This window comes from Heloderma suspectum, chromosome 1 (assembly GCF_057233095.1).
Source record: "Heloderma suspectum isolate Gila_16-S chromosome 1, 16-S_ref, whole genome shotgun sequence".
Classification (NCBI taxonomy): Eukaryota; Metazoa; Chordata; class Lepidosauria; order Squamata; family Helodermatidae; genus Heloderma; species Heloderma suspectum.
This window is the reverse complement of record NC_139458.1, coordinates 403762727-403780040: the sequence shown is the minus strand read 5'-3', so window position 1 is coordinate 403780040 and position 17314 is coordinate 403762727. Positions and strand designations below refer to the sequence as shown.

The 17314-nt window shown below is 43.7% G+C and overlaps 1 protein-coding gene across 1 annotated transcript in view; it reads right to left on the bottom strand.

The window, feature by feature from the left end:
• KCNH1 (potassium voltage-gated channel subfamily H member 1) overlaps nt 1-17314 on the bottom strand; it is a 351345-nt gene that overhangs the window by 175691 nt on the left and 158340 nt on the right. The window lies entirely within an intron of this gene.

Genomic DNA, 17314 nt, shown 5'->3' with positions numbered 1-17314 from the left:
GTTTGCATCCTGTGGCCTGGCAGGCACTAGTACTTCACATGATTTGGAAGCCATACTTCTATCAATGCAACCCCAAATAGCATTTGCCTTTTCTGCAGCCACATCACATTGTTGGCTGATATGCAGCTTGTGATCGTCAACAATTCCTAGATCCTTCTCGCTTGTAGTGTTGTTGAGCCAAGTATCATCCATCTTGTAAATGTGCATTTGGTTTCTTTTTCCTTAGTGCAGAACTTGGCATTTTTCCGTTCATTTCCTAGGCACCATTCATTTCTCAATACTATGAAGATATCAGATAGACATTTTAAATTCAGAATCGTACAAGAGATAAACCATCAAATATCAGAAAAGGAATATATGTCTTCAGATATATTCAGAATTTTCCTAGGGCAGGAGTATTGAACCCCTTTTAGCCCAAGTGCCAAAATCCATTTCGGATAAGCTTTGGGGGGCTGCTTTCCAGTGGTGGGAGGGGGCAAAGGGGTGGAGATAAAGGCAAAGGGGGTGGAGCTGAAGGCAAAAAATGTCAGCATATCTTAGCTTAAAACTCTTCCTGCCAGTAACTAAGCCTTTTGTTGTTTATTCGGTCAGTCGCTTCTGACTCCTCGTGACTTCATGGACCAGCCCACGCCAGAGCTTCCTGTCGGCCGTCGCCACCCCCAGCTCCCCCAAGGTTGAGTCCGTCACCTCCAGAATATCATCCATCCACCTTGCCCTTGGTCGGCCCCTCTTCCTTTTGCCTTCCACTTTCCCTAGCATCAGCATCTTCTCCAGGGTATCCTGTCTTCTCATTATGTGGCCAAAGTACTTCAGTAAGTACTGAAAGAGGAAACTGAAATTAAGCCTTAGGAAAGAGGAAAAACTGCATAAAATCTGAGAACCCACCAAATCATCAATGGTTGGGGGAAAGGGGAGGAGCCTCCTGGAGAACCCCATAGGGCTAGATTGGGACCCCAGGGAGGTTGGATTTGGTCCCTGGGGCTTAGGTTCTGCACTGCTGTCCTAGGTTTTCTAACTATTGTCTATTGGTTTGTTCTTTGATTTAATGGAAGTCCCACCTCTCTTCGTAGACTTGCAAGATGTGATCCTGATGGCGATTGGTCAGGTTAAGGGTCAGGATACAGGCTAACAGGCTGAAATTGAATTCAGGCTGAACTAATTTATTAAGGACTTGGATGAGGAGGTGCAGTGAACACTTATCAGATTTGTAGATGACACGAAATTGGGTGGGATAGCTAATACCCTGGAAGACAGAAACAAAATTCAAAGTGATCTTGATAGACTGGAGCACTGGGCTGAAAACAACAGAATGAAATTTAATAGGGATAAATGCAAAGTTCTGCACCTAGAAAAAAGAAACCAAATGCACAGTTACAAGATGGACAATACTTGGCTCAACAATACTACAAGTAAGAAGGATCTAGGAATTGTTGTCGATCACAAGCTGAATATGAGCCAACAATGTGATGTGGCTGCAGAAAAGGCCAATGCTATTTTGGGCTGCATAAATACAAGCATGGCTTCTAAATCACATGAAGTACTAGTTCCCCTCTACTCAGCACTGGTTAGGCCTCATCTGGAGTACTGTGTCCAGTTCTGGGCACCATATTTTAAGAAGGATGCAGACAAACTGGAGAGGGATCAGAGGAAGGCAATGAAGATGATCAGGGGACTGGAAACAAAGCCCTGTGAGGAGAGACTGAAAGAACTGGGCATGTGTAGCCATGAGAAGAGAAGATTGAGGGGAGATATGATAGTGCTCTTCAAGTACTTGAAAGGTTGTCATAGAGAGAAAAGCCAGGATCTCTTCTAGATCAGTCCAGAGTGCAGGACACGGAATAATGGGCTCAAGTTACAGGAAGCCAGATTCCGGCTGAACATCAGGAAAAACTTCCTGACTGTTAGAGCAATATGACAAGGGAACCAATTCCCTGGGGAGATAGTGGGCTCTCCCACACTGGAGGCATTCAAGACGAGGCTGGACAGCCATCTGTTAGGGATGCTCGGACTTGGATTCCTGCATTGAGCAGGGGGTTGGACTTGATGGTCTTGTAGGCCCCTTCCGACCCTACTATTCTATGATTCTATGATTTATGATAAAGGTGGCCAGTGTGCCCAGTGGGGCAGCTAGATAGTTTTAGACCCTGAACATAATGGTCTTCTGAGGGCCCCCCTGAGAGGGCCATATGTATTACTTCAGATGTGAGGCACACAACAAACATTTCTCTTCCTCCTCCACCACCCCCACCACCACCCACAACTGGCATTCCATGCTTTAAAACTGCTGCTACATTCCTATAACACTACAGCAACAGCAACACCATTTGCCCATCCTGGTTTAAAAATATAGTCTCTGAGCATGTGCAGTTTTGCATTTTAAACTCACTTAAAACCAGTGGAGGCTGGTGGCTCTGATGTCAATGGAGCAGTGAATCCACTCTGGGTTTCAGTCAGAACTCTAAAGGAGCAGCTCCTTTAGAGTTCTGAATGGTTCTGACTGAAACACAGAGTGGATTCACTGCCCCTCTGACATTGGAGCCACCAGCCTCCACTGCTTAAAACATGGCACCATAATGACTGCAGGAATAAATGGAGTTTACTCCTGCTGCCCTCATTGCCTGCCACTCTGTGGGTGTCATTTGGCAGCCTCCTTAGCTGTGGGGCCCTGGACTTTGGCCCCAACCTTACCTGCACCACATAGTGTCCCTCTATATATAAGCTGACAAAGACAGGCATCCATCATTTCTGGAGTTCAGTTTCTCAATCACTCAGATTTAACCAGGCACGTACGTACTCGGATTTACAAACCTGAAGTACTGTTGGACTCACTGCTGTGCTTGGAAGCCCAGGCACAGTGGTAGCCAAGACTATTTTCCATAAATTCCACCCCTCTGTATTTTGGGGCAAGGTTTACATATTCTTGTGCCACGTCATGAATCTATCCCACTGAGATGAGACTATCACCTTTGGCACCCCTATGTAAATTAAGTCCTTATGGGTAAAGTAATAAAACAAAGCCATTTCAGAGGAACATTACAAGAACAATTCTGTCTGTATACTTTAAGATTGCAATTAGATAAAATTAAACCAGCAGGATTTTCTCTCCCTGGAGTAAATGGGCCATTTAACATCTCCCTCCTACAGAACGAAAGAGAGACAAAGTTTTCCTTAGGAATCACATGGTGGGGGGGATTCTTCCTCAGGGATTATGAGTTTGTAAATAATAACTGACTCTGGACATCTGAGGACAACTCAATCTGTGCCTTCCTTCTGTGCAAAGTGTTATCTTAATCAGAGTAAATAAATGAAGCCACCCCTCCCTGCGAAGCTACCCCTCCCTGCTGAAGATAATAAACAAATTTCAACTGCTAGGTTTGCGTCACAAATGCATGACTTTCCTAACTGCTCACACAACATTCATAATCACCCCCTTTTTCATAATGCTTTATGGTTAAGAGAGGCATTTCCTAATATGGTTCAGTGGTTCATCTCCAGCAGAAACATGAACCTAGCAAGTAAGAAACAATGACCTCGTTCCTAAGATAACTGAACTTTAGGAAGTTCACTGAAAGAACGTTCCCGTCACCTTCTCCACCCTGCAATCCTCCAAACCAAAGGCCTCTCTGGAGGGCTGCACTGGGACCTGCCTGAACAATATGGGATGGTTTGCTGGGGGAGGGGGGAATCACCCCAAATCAGGCTTGGATCCTAAGACAAGTTGACTTAGGCTGCAATCCTATGTACACTTAAATTGGGAATATGTCCCATTAAACGCAATATTTATTTATTTATTTATTTACCATCAGAACAACAACAAAATATAACAATTAAAAAACAACACAATACAAAATTAATCAGCAGTAAAACCACACTACATTGGTAGTAAAACCAGTGGAGGTTGGTAGCTCCTATTTCAGTGTGGCCATGAATCCATTCTGGGTTTCAGTCAGAACTCTGAAGGAGCTATCCAAGGTGCTGGGCCCATTTGGGGATAGGGTTTAGCACCTTGGATAGCTCCTTCAGAGTTCTGACCAATTCTGACTGAAACCCAGAGTAGATTCAGGGGCCACTGAAACAGGAGCCAGCAGCCGCCACTGAGTAAAACCAAGATTTACTTCTGAGTAGACATGCCTAGAATTGCACACTTGAAGAATTCATGGAAGTAGAGTTTCCCTCCCCATCCTCCACCCCCATCCCGCCCAGCAACCCCAACAGGCCATTCCACATTATTCAGGACCTCTCGACTTCTGGGGAGTCTTTTCAGAGGGCTGCAAGTGGCTACAGGGTGAAGGAGGGGACCAGAAACTTTCCTTCTCTGGACTTCCTTAACTGATCTGAGGATCCAAGTCAACGTTTATTAAAATAAAGATTGCAACTGCATTATATTCCAGTATTGTATCAAAGGAAATACTCTGGCAGAGGTTTGCATTGCGATCATGGAGATTTTCCATGATTTCCTTATTTACAGTATTCATTTCTTTTTTTATTTTATTTATTTACAACATTTATATACTGCTCCACATCTAGACAGATTCCAGAGCAGTGAACAAAAAAAGATAAACACAAAGAATAAAACTCCATATTAATTTTTTTAAAAAATGGAATGCCAATAAAAACCGTGGCAAGTCAGTCAAAGTTTTCCTGAAATAAAGATGTTTTCAGGAGGCATTGGAAACAATACAGTTCCTAGGGATGGGCGGAACGCTTACCTCCGGGTCTGGGGGGGTGTCTGCAGGGGGGGGAGGCGATCTGTCCCTCCCCCCTGGAATTCTAGCTGGCTGGCTCGGAGCGCCAGCAATACGGCTGCCATTGATTGCCGTATCGCTGGCTGGGAGGATTGACTGTGGATGCAAATGGCATCCACTATGCCATTTGTGGCTGTAAAGGTCTTAGTTTAAGCTAAATGCAGCCCTTTATAGCTGCATTTAGCTTAAACTAAGACCTTTACGGCCACAAATGGCGTAGTGGACGTCATTTGCGTCTGCAGTCAATCCACCCAGCCAGTGTTATGGCAATGGCGGCCATATTGCTGGTGCTCCTGAGCCGGCTGGCAGGGAAGATCCAGTCGATGAGGATGCCTCCAGGAGGCGGAGGTAGGTCTTCCGATCCTCCACAGACTCTGGGGGGTAGGATTCTTTTGAATCAACCTCATTGGGGTCCATGGAGGATTTCTCCCCCATCCCTAATGTCAGTTTGAGACCTACAGAGGCAGGGAGTTCCACAGAAAGGGGGCTACCCCTTTCTAGTAGAGAGTAATGGAAGTCCCGCTTATATGAGCAAGGCCCCATCTACACCCAGCTTAACCTCCGGGGCGGGTATGAGTTGAGGTCCCTTGTGATAGATGACACAGGTGCAACTTTGCAGCCATCCATGGTTTTCGCCTGGAAAATGCGGAGTTCCAAGGAGTTGTTTTGCTGTGATGTTTTTCGTTTGCTACAGGTTTCCCCACGCTTGTGAGCGGTCTGTCCCTTCCCCAATCCAACTTCGCATTTTGCAGTGGGCGTGTTGTAGGCATGCGTAGTGCCTGTTTCACTCTATGATGACCCTTTACTCCCCATCCCTTCCCAGCTGCACAGTTACAGAGGCACAGAGGGGCATTTTCATCTATTTAATCACACTTTCGCACATTTTTGCAGCTTCGTATCTTCGCAATGGTTGTTTTTGGACTCACTGCCCAAGGGCTGGGGTGGGGGTCTTGTGGGAGGAGCAACATCACTCTGGCCACCGTTTTGGAGTGAGAGCTAGGCATGGAGTGCTCACGCTTGTGAGTGCGAACCATCGTAAGAGTCTCAGGCTGGGGAACTTACAAACTGATGGTGTGGAAATGAAACAGCACAAAACACCCACTTTTTACCTTAAAAGGGATGGAAAGACACAGCAGAGCCCCTCAAATACAGAACAGCCACTGAAGTCTCACGCCCCCATACTCACGGGACTGCACAGCTGTGCATTTCAGTAAAATGGCAAAAAAAAAAAGGGCACAGCAAGTCTGTAAGGAAGTGCGCAATACATCGCGAGTGTATCGCAGGGCTTGCTGATTTGAAGCCTCATTGCTGTGCAGTTGCGATGGGGTGGGGTGGGGTCAAAGTGGTGCCATATAGATGCGATGGGGCCCGGTTCTCTTTTGATTCAAGGAAATTTTTAAAAGGATTTTCCACTACTTATTTTTTGTTAGACGCTTGGCCTTATCCCCCAAGAGGGACCGTTTCAACCTCCTCACACACAGCTTCCATCCATCCATCACTTGTATTTGTCCAGGGACTTTCAGTATCACAAATATAGCATCTTCTCTGGAATTTGCTTCCCCACTTAACTGTGTCCTTATACGGTGTATATATATAAAGTTTATATTTTTGGATCTAAAAAGCCCTTTGGTTTAAGAAAAGAGTTAAGGCATTTAGAATTTCACACCTGCATCAAAAAGTATGGAAATTGCACGGCAGGATGTAAAGCCCATTAGTACAGCTGCCTATCACCTCTTTCTCTCTGCCTTACAGGGAACTATGAATTCCAATTAGTGCCAGAGGCAGACCCAAATTACTTTAAAATATTTTCAAAGAGAAAATTGCCATTTCTTTCCTGTCTCAGGAGCCCTTGATAGAACTTAACACCTGTTTAGCATCTAGAACTATCTAACATAATTAACAGTTAAGACATCCTACACATGTCTACTCAGAAGTAAGCCCCACTAAGTTTAATGAGGCTTACTCTGAGGCACTCAAGGGAGTTACTTCTGAGTAGACGTGTATAGGCGTGCACTGTAAGTCTAATAACACTTTCTGTAATTAATGATGGGGCTTTTCCATCATGGCCTGACTAGAGATTTGAAGGACTGGGGACAAACCAGAAAAATTAGGAAAAGCAACAGTTTTTCCTGTTTTTCCCAAGGACATTTTTTGTCCCCTCTCCCCAATTCTGGATTATGAATTATTTTCTTTTAGAATGCTGAATAAAATGTTTAAGGCAAGATGCTCATATATGTTCATATATTGCTATGCAACCCTTACTCTCCCCCTTCAATGATTTCTAAAAACTATGTAAAAGGAAGACTTTTATGGGAAGACAAGAGATGTAAAATTTCTGTAAATTTTGAAGCCATGGAGAAAATAGTTGCCTGTTTTGGGAGGAGGTTATTATACCGATAAACCTTGTATTGGAACACTCTTTAACATTTACTGATCTACATGTCCACTTAAATTATCTACCTGTTCCTGGACGTTAGCACACAGTCAGCACAAATTAATTTTCTGTGCCCTTTTGACAGCTTAAAGACTGATGTTACACTGCTGGAAGGATAGATGCTCACCTCCTGTAATGCAATGGATTGAGGAACTAACAACCTTTGAACGGGTGGTATATAGACGCCACAAGAAAGGATACTTATATGGATATTAGGTCTGCTTTTGTTGAAGTTTATGTATAATTCTTAGAAAGCTGTATTTTCACATATATATACACAGTTTCATATGCATGCATTGAAATTGATACATACAAATCTATGCAGCTTCAATTTTTCCTATTTTTTGTTGAAATTTTACAATGGGAAATTAATTATTTTAAAAAACCAAAATCCAAGATTAGGAAAGTAGGAAATTGCCTTATACAAAGTGGGATGATTTGCCCATCTAGGATTGAACCTGGGACTTTCTGCTTTCAAAGCACCTGCTCCACCACTGAGCTATTCTATCCACTACACTAGTGGTGCAGAACGTAAGGCACAGGGGTCAAAACCAGTCCTCTGGGGATCGCAATCCAGCTCTCCAAGGTTTCCCAGAATGCAATGCCCCCTTCCCCTCGCCCCACCCACTTCTCCCAACCATTGATGGTTTGTGGTGTCCCAGATTTTGTGCAGTTTTGCCCACATTCTATTAGGTTGAAATGCCTTCCCTAAGGCTTAGCTGCTGACAGCAAGAGCTTTACTCTAAAATATACTGGTACTGTTGGTGTTTAGGTATTTGGGGGCCTGCCCCTTTTTCCTTTGTCCCTGTCTATCCTGTTCTGGACCGAGCAGAAGCCCATGGGGTTCAGTGCCAGGCAGCAAGGAGTCAAGGGGCAGCAATCAAGGCAAAGTAGGCCAGATGTTGGCATACCCAGGCCAGCCCCTAGTGAGCAACACGTTCCAGTGAGGTCTGAGATCAAACTAAAGCCTTTTATGCTACAGCCCCAGACTCCAGCCTTTCCTAAAGAATGGAAGGCTTCAAGGGAAGCCTCTGGTCTGCAGCCTCGCACTCCTCCATCTCTCCAAGAGATCATGCCCAGTATGTTGTTGGCGCTGGCGCACTGGCTCCCTGGAATGTGGAGTCTGTGTAGAAGACGGTGCTGGGCGGGGGCTAGGCTCAGGGTCTCTGGTTGCTCAGGGGTCTCTGGCAGTTCTGCAGTGCTTTTCCTACCTGGAGTTTCCTCTCTTGGTACCACTGGGTTTTGAGCCTCAAAGTCCATGGCACTACTGGGTCATGACACTGCCCCCTTTCTCTTAATCCCCACCGACTAATGGAATGCGGTCCCCAAGAGTTTCTCCACAATGGAATACAGCCCTCAGGTTGAAAGAGGTTCTACGCTACTGCACTACCGCAAGGGTGGGCACTGCGTGGCCCTCCACATATTGTTGGGCTGGAACTTCCATCAGCCCTCCCCACTGCCTATGCTGACTAGGGCTAATGGGAGTTCCAATCAAACAACATCTGGGAGGCCACATGTTGCCCACCTGCGCGCTGTACCAGACCGGCTCTCAAAGCATTTCCTTCCTGCATGGTGAATATCAGCTGGAACTGAATGCATGCCTTCCTCTTAGATACTGGACAAGTCTGAGTTATAATAATGCTATTATGCAAGAGAACACAGTATATTCAATAAGCCAAGAGCAATAAACTCGTCAAATGAAATATTGCGCTAGGAGGCAAAGGTTCCTATTACAACATAAAACTGGCTGTAATGGTGTGTATTTTTTTAAAAAACGAATTGCTTGTAAATTCACACATATCATTTAAGCCACAAAGAATAGTTTGCCCTAAGTTACTTAGATCATATAGTCATTGAGTAATTGTATAAATGCAGTGTATTTCTCCATTGCAAAGGTGGGGGTGGAGTGCATAAAAACATATGGAATTAAAATGAAACTGGAGAGGAGTTCAACACTTTTTTCTTTCTTTCTTTCTGGTTCTATAGGGATCACACATCTTAGAATATTATAGGATAGTCAGAATTCAAATTTATTCCTAAACAGATTTGTTTATATTAGAGATTTGGCTTGTTTTTAATTGATTGATTAACAGTACATAGGAACATGGGAAGCTGCCTTGTACTGATACAGACCATTGGTCTATCTAGCCCAGTATTGTCAACAGTGACTGGCAGCAGCTTTTCAGGGGCCATTTCTTAGCCCTGCCTGGAGATGCCTGGGATTGAACTGGGGACCTTCTACATGCAAAGCATCTGCTCTACACTGAGCTACAGCCTCTCCCAAACAGTAGATCTGCCATCTTTCATTAAGGAGATGGCAGATCTACTGTCTGGGAGGGGTCGTAACTCAGTAGTTACAGTCATTAACAACATATGGTTATAACAACAACGTGATCTTTCAAAAGCCCTAACATATGGTTACCACTATCCAGCCATCTTTATTTCTGCCAGCCTAGATTACAATTTAATATGCATCAGGAGGTAATTTTAGTAGGGATAATATTTCATCTGCTAAATTTATTTAATGTTTGTAGGGCAGCTGACAATTTTCTGGTTAAAGAAATCTTGGAGAATTCATTGTAGGGGCTTTAATTGCTTAATCAATTGCTTAATTGATTGCTTAAATATATTCAGTTTGCGTACATTTGCATATTAATTTACTTATGAATAAAAACCAACTCATTCTTTCTAAAGAAAAAACACAGTTTGTAACACGCCATTGTTTCTTTAAAATAACATGAGCACAGAGCTACACCATTAACCCAGGATGTCAGAAAAAACTAATTTATTCATGTTTGCAGAGTCAAATGGTCTATTGATCTGCCTGGCTTCCATTACAACCTCTGGTGACTTTCCTGCATGGGAAAGAATGAGGAAACGTCTTCTAAGATGAGAGGGTTCTACCTTTAAAGGCGGCCTAAAAGTCACATTTAATGAATGAATGAATTAAATAAATAAATGGAAGATGCTACCTTCTGCCCACAATTTATATAAGTGCTTGTATTAAAAATGAAATCAAAATGAAATAAATCTGCTGTCCTAATCAATCAATCAATTTTTGATCAATGAAAATGTTTTTATCTGATTCATGTAAACAAGAACGCATCATTAGGAACCATATGAGGACCGTTGTTTTTTACTTAACAGCAAGTGCATGGTGGGTCAGCTTTCATTGGGACTGCAGCATGCAGGCATGAAAAATGTAACTCTTTTCTCCCCCGCCATGCTTCCAATGAAACACACATGCACACACCACACCACGTGCACTGCTGTTTGTCCCAGAAAGAAGCTTCCATTTGTTTCAATGCAGAACAGACGGATTTCTGGTGGGACTACAGTGGAGAGGAAAAGGTTAAACCAGGGGCAACCCTGTGCCTGCTATTAATTACACAAATAAAACCGACAGGCTTCCTAATGTCTATGACCAGGGGGGTCATAGACTATGACCCCCCTGGCAAAGGCGAAGTACAGGCTGAAGGGGCAGGATTGCAGCTTGAGATGGATAGGCATATGGTCACGGAACACCTAATTACTTTGAATGAGTTCAAATCTCCAGGGCCAGATGAACTGCATCCTAGAGTAATAAAGGAACTCTCAGAACCGCTGTCTATTCTCTTTGAGAAATCATGGAGGACGGGTGAAGTGCCAGATGACTGGAGGAGGGCTAATGTTGTCCCTATCTTCAAAAAAGGGTAAAAAGGAGGAACCTGGGAAATACAGACCAGTCAGTCAATCCCTGGGAAAATTCTGGAGCAGATTATAAAGCAATCGATCTGTAAGCACCTTGAAAATAATGCAGTGATTACTCAAAGCCAACATGGATTTGTCAAGAACAAATCCTGCCAGACGAATCTGATCTCATTTTTGGATCAAGTAATCTCCCTTGTGGACTGTGGGAATGCTGTGGACATAATATACCACGACTTCAGCAAAGCTTTCGACAAAGTGCCCCATGATCTTCTGATGAGCAAACTAGCTCAAAGTGGGCTAGATGAAACAACGATCCGGTGGATCCACAGTAGGCTACAGAATCAGATCTTCTCAAACTGGGGAGAGGTAACGAGCGGGGTACCGCAGGGCTCAGTCCTGGGCCCAGTGCTCTTCAACCTTTTTATTAATGACTTGGAGGAGGAGATGCAGGGAATGCTGATCATATTTGCAGATTGCAAAACTGGGCAGGATAGCTAATACTTTAGAAGACAGAAACAAAATTCAAAGTGATCTTGATAGACTGGAGCGCTGGGCAGAAAACAACAGAATGACATTTAATACGGATAAATGCCAAGTTCTGCACCTAGGAAAAAGAAACCAAATGCACAGTTACAAGATGGACAATACTTGGCTCAACAACACTACAAGCAAGAAGGATCTTGGAATTGCTGTAGATCACAAGCTGAATATGAGCCAATAATGTGATATGGCTGCAAAAAAGGCAAATGCTCTTTTGGGCTGCATTAATACAAGCATAGCTTCCAAATCCCGGGAAGTACTAGTTCCCCTCTCCTCATCACTGGTTAGGCCTCATCTGGAGTACTATGTGCAGTTCTGGGCACCATACTTTAAGAAGGATGCAGACAAGGTGGAGAGGGTTCAGAGGAGGGCAACGAAGATGATCAGGGGACTGGAAACAAAGCCCTATGAAGAGAGACTGAAAGAACTGGGCATGTTTAGCCATGAGAAGAGAAGACTGAGGGGAGATAGGACAGCGCTCTTCAAGTACTTGAAAGATTGTCACAGAGAGGAAGGCCAGGATCTCTTCTCGATCATCCCAGAATGCAGGACATGGAATAATGGGCTCAGGTTACAGGAAGCCAGATTCCGGCTGAACATCAGGAGAAATTTCCTGACTGTTAGAGCAATACGACAATGGAGCCAATGACCTAGGGAGGTGGTGGGCTCTCCCACACTGGAGGCATTCAAGACAAGGCTGGACAGCCATCTGTCACGGATGCTCTGACTTGAATTCCTGCATTGAGCAGCAGGTTGGACTCGATGGTCTTGTAGGCCCCTTCCAACCCTACTATTCTATGATTCTATGTTTCTAATGAGACATCTATCATCACATCTGTTTTCTTCTTCTTTCTCTGCCGTATCCTCATTGGACATTGGCGATCACTCTGACCCACATAAACTTATTTACTGCTGTTCGAAATAAAGAAGTAGATGTCATTCCTGTCCACTATGTCAAATTCCGCATCTGTTTTGGCCCTGATTATTCAACTAAGGCTACAATTTATTAGAAATGTACCAAATAAATAAATACATTCCATAAAAACTTAGCTGGGAATAAGCCCCACCAAACTCAATGGGACTTACTCCTAAGTTGATATGCAGAGGATTGCACTATAAATGGTGCAACCCTATTTATATTGTCCCAATATTGTAACTGCAATATTAGGACAATACTGGGAGTGGGCAACTGGGAATGGGCAACTGGTGGTCCACCATATCATCCCTTACCATTGACTATGTTGGCTAGGGCTGGTGGAAGTTGTAGGCCAAAACATCTGAATGACCACAGGTTGCCCACCCCTAGGGTGGCCAGGTGCCCTACTTTACAGAGGACAGTCCTCTCTTTTGGACAGCTGGCAGATGACAGCCCTGTATTTGAAGGTGTCCTCTATTTGATGGGCTGTCCAGTCCAAGTCCAGTTTAAAGTCAAGGATCTGTATAACGGGATAGCAAGAGCCTTAAAGTCGCCCATCAACAGTTAGCACCTGGACAGCAGACTGAGCAGGCACACAGGTCACCAGGTCAGTCTTCTCCACTATGGTAAGATGTCTTGTATTTCTATTTAAATAATCATTAATATTTCTAAATTTGCACCTATAGTTATACATTTGCATATGTAAATGTTATGCAAATTGGTGTTCTCTCTATTTCCCTTTTTAGTGATGCATTTCTCCTTTTTTGGCGATACATAATTGGCCCCCCAACGGCTACATTGCATTTTCTCCTTGATGTATTCTTAGTCCTCTCTTAGTTGCCATGTTTGTTGGTTAACATATTATCATGGCCCAAACAAAAATGGAGGTATCCACAGGATGGCAATGTGAAAGGGCAATGGCGGCAGCACCGCGTTTGGGGAAGGGAAACACAGCAGCATGATGGGGGAATTCAAATTGTGGCTTAATATTAGGTCCACAGGTCCTTTAGTCTGCCCTGAGTATTGTATATGCTTTTCAAAGAGGGTGGCTAAAAAACAGTACCAAACCAGAATGCAAACACTCTTTTAGGTATCTAGTTTACACAGATACGGCAACTTCACAAAATGCAAGGCAGCTGTCCTCAAAAAAGGGGGGGGAGTGGAGCGGGGGAGTCTTGCTATAAACTGTTCTCTATCCTGATTGTAAATTTTCTTTTTAAGTGATAGCTACATTTGTCCTAAAAGATTGAGATTGCTGGGCTGCTGTAAAGCTAGTCTGAATAAGAGAGACCAGATTAAATCTCTGTGAGAATTTACCTTATTATTAAAAAGATCTGATGGAATCAAGGGATACATATCATCTCCTCAAGGCTGAATCAGCCTTGTGACTTATCTACATCTACTGGATTATCACAGTCTTTTCCTTCTTGTTTTGCTTTCAGGGCGTTGAAGTGCAAAGTCTTTCATGTGTTTAGTCCCTTACTGTGAGGCTGCCCTTTTTTTTTTTTACTAAAAAATAAAACAGATCTACATTTTAAAACAATTTGGACTTTGGTAACCAGACTATATTTTAATTTCATTAATGTGTCTCTGCTATTCAGGATTTCTGGAAATCTCTGTGTTATACAACCACATTTGGGGTTTTAAAAAATGACTGTAAATATATCCGACACAGAAAGAAAACAGTTGAAAAGGATTGGTATTTTACTTCCAACAAATATCTACATATCAGAACTTGCACTGGAAAATTTCTTCTGCAAATGCAAATAATCAAAATACATGAAATCACCCCAAACTCCACAAGTTGCATCTATTTTTCATTCCATATCTTCAGAAGTAAAAGAGAAATTTCTTTTATGAGATTTTTTAAAGTAATAAGCACATGAGGAAGGTTGTAAAAATTATTTTGTCATGGATTATCAAGTATTGTATAAATAATTCAAGAACCTTCAAATTTTGTGTGTGTGTGTGTGTGTGTGCCTATTAAGACTTCAGAATACTGAATGTAAAATTTGTGCACGTTATTGTCCGTGTATGGATGTTCATTCACAGCTCCATAAACCATGGTTTGAGAAGCTGAGGGCATGCACCATGGCCATGCCCTCCTTTCTTGCCCCTTTCCTCTTCCTGTTGTGCACCAGCTTCAGTGCAGACATTCTCACTTGCATTAAGATGGTGTCCCCCATTATGGGTTGGATCCAATGATGCTGCTGTGCCACTGGAAGGAAACTGCTGGCAGAAAAGATTTCCCCCTCCCTCCCGCAGTCCCCTGTGTGCCTCCCTCAGATCTGCTCCGGAGGGTTGGGAGACCCAAGGGGAAGTCCCGTTGCATGAGTGGACATCTGTTAATTCAATCTGGGATCCAACCCTATGTCTGATGGGGGAATTCTGGCTTAATGTCAGTAAACAAATCAGGGCAATCAGGATCAGATCATGGCTTATGAAGCCATGAATTAATATTTGAACATAGCTAGAGTAATGGGTGTTGTAGTTTTGTGAATTTGTGTATTTTCATTATTTATATTTACAGATACAATATTTTTCTATTGAAAATGTTTATATAATAAACTACTGTGTTATCCAGTAAATCAGTATAAGAGATGCCAGGTCTAAAATCTGCCATAAAATCTGCTGGGAGAGATTGTCTGGAGTTCTGGGGTTCGGCCCCATTGGTATGCTGATGACACCCAAATCTATCTCTCCTTTCCATCTAAATCCAAGAAAGCTGTTCTGGTTCTAAGTAGCTTATGTCGGTAATGGGCTGGACGAGGACAAACAAATGGAAGCTTAAGTGAAATCTTTTGATGTGCAGGGGTATATAAATATTGTAAATAAATAAATATTAATCCAGACAAGACAGAGGTGCTCCTGGCCTGTCAAAAGGCAGATTAGGGAATAGGCATTTCAACTGTGCTGCATGGGGTTACGCTCGGCCTGAAGGCTCAGGCTCGCAGTTTCGGTGTACTCTTGGACTCGGCCTTGAACCTGGACGCCTTGGTGTCGGTGGTGGCCAGGAGTGTGTTTGCGCAGTTGAGGTTAGTGTACCAACTGCGCCCATTCCTAGAGATGTCTGATCTGGCCATGGTCATGCATGTCTTAGTTACATCTAGGGACGTAGGGACAATGTAAACTCCACTCCATCTGTGCTTTGCAGATTGTCAGGCACCTCTTGTTCCATCGTCTACTCACAGACGATGCGAACTATTATTTTTTTGTCATGCAGAAAAATACGCAAATAATTACGTAAGAAGTTTCGTAATAAATTACATAATTTACCTTAGTACGTAACATTTAGCATATTGTCCCCCACTCTATTCAACTTCTCTTCAGCAGAAACTTGTGTATTTTCCTACAAATAAATGTACATAAAATGTGGGAAAGTAAAAAAAAAAATCCAAAAGTCCACAGACTCCACGTGGCCTGAGGGGGGTCGCTCTCCAGCAGATTCCGCAGGTCGTATTCTTAAAAATCTGAGCTCATTTTAGTCCGTCTCAAATTTCTCTAGCATCCCTGGTTCCATCCCATTTGGACTACTGTAACATGCTCTACATCAGGCTGCCTTCGAAAGCTATTCAGAAATTTCATCTGATCCAGAAAGCAGCAACCAGATTGTTGACCAGGGCCGGTCACAGGGAGCACACAACTCCCTTGTTACAGCAGCTTCACTGGCAAGTGGTCTGTTTCCAGGCAGAATTCAAAGTCCTGGTTTTGATCTATAAAGCCCTCTATGGCTTGGGACCAGGCTACCTGGAAGACTTCCTTCTCCCATACAAGCCTGTCAGGTCCTTAAAATCTTCTGGAGAGGCCCTTCTTTTGAGACCGCCACCATCAGAGGTGTGTTTGGTGGCTATGTGAGAGAGGCAGGCCATTCCCAGGCTGTGGAAGTCTTTCCCAAGGGAAGCTGGATGTGCTTCCTCTCTGCTATCCTTCCAACAGCAGGAAAAACCTACTTTATTCAAGAAGGAGTTCGGCCTTTAAGTGGGTCTGTGGGTTGGGTGCTGTTTTTATTCTGTAATTGTTATATTTTTATTGTATTTTAATATGTGTTATTGTTTAAATCTATTTTTTAAAAATATAAGCTGATTGAGTGCCATTTTTTGGTAGAAAGGCAGGGTATAATCAAATAAATAAATACATGGTCACTAACATAAGAGAGCTAAAAAAAGAAAAAGAAAAAAGGACCAGTTCAACTGATGGAAGATAATGTGTCAATGACTTTAGTCATGGAAACTAAATGGAATTTTCATTGACTTTGCTGACCAGATGCTGCTGCTTGAAACATAATACTGGACTTGAAGGGAGTGTTGGCCAGATTTAGCAAGCAGAGATTTTATCTTGTATCTCATATAAGATAAGCACTGGACATAAACAGAGGACACCCATTTCCAAATACTGCCTATTCATGGTGTGTCTTCCATATAGCTTCAGCAATGTGAAGCTTCTGCAGCTAGCACTCCTCTGTATTTCAACATCAGGCTGACTGTTTTGGAATTCATCTTCAGGATAAAGGATGTCATTCAGCAGACCAGAGGTGGGAAACGTCTTTCAGCTAGGGATGGCGGAGAATTCCACCACAGACTCCAGTTAGGCTGGATTCTTTAGAATCCAGCCCCCCGGAGTCCGTGGCAGAACAGACTGCTCCCCCTGCCACCCCGCGAAGTCCCCGCAGACCAGATCCTACCTGCCTCCGGCGGGTCCAGATCTGGCCGCTGCAATCTCCTGCTCTGGTGTGCAGCCGTGAATGGCATCCTGCGTAGGGGACGCCATTTGCGTCCCTCCTTTATACGTAAATATTTACGTAGCCTATCACGGCTACAGGGGGGATGCAAATGGCGTCCCCTATGCAGGACACCATTTGCAGCAACAGCAGCCCGGCAGCAGATGGAGGTCTGGCTGTGGATGGGACCAGCCGGTGGCTCTGTGGAGTCACCACAGAGCGGCACTGGCCGGGGAGGATTCCAGTGGGGAGGAACGGATCGCCTCCCCCCC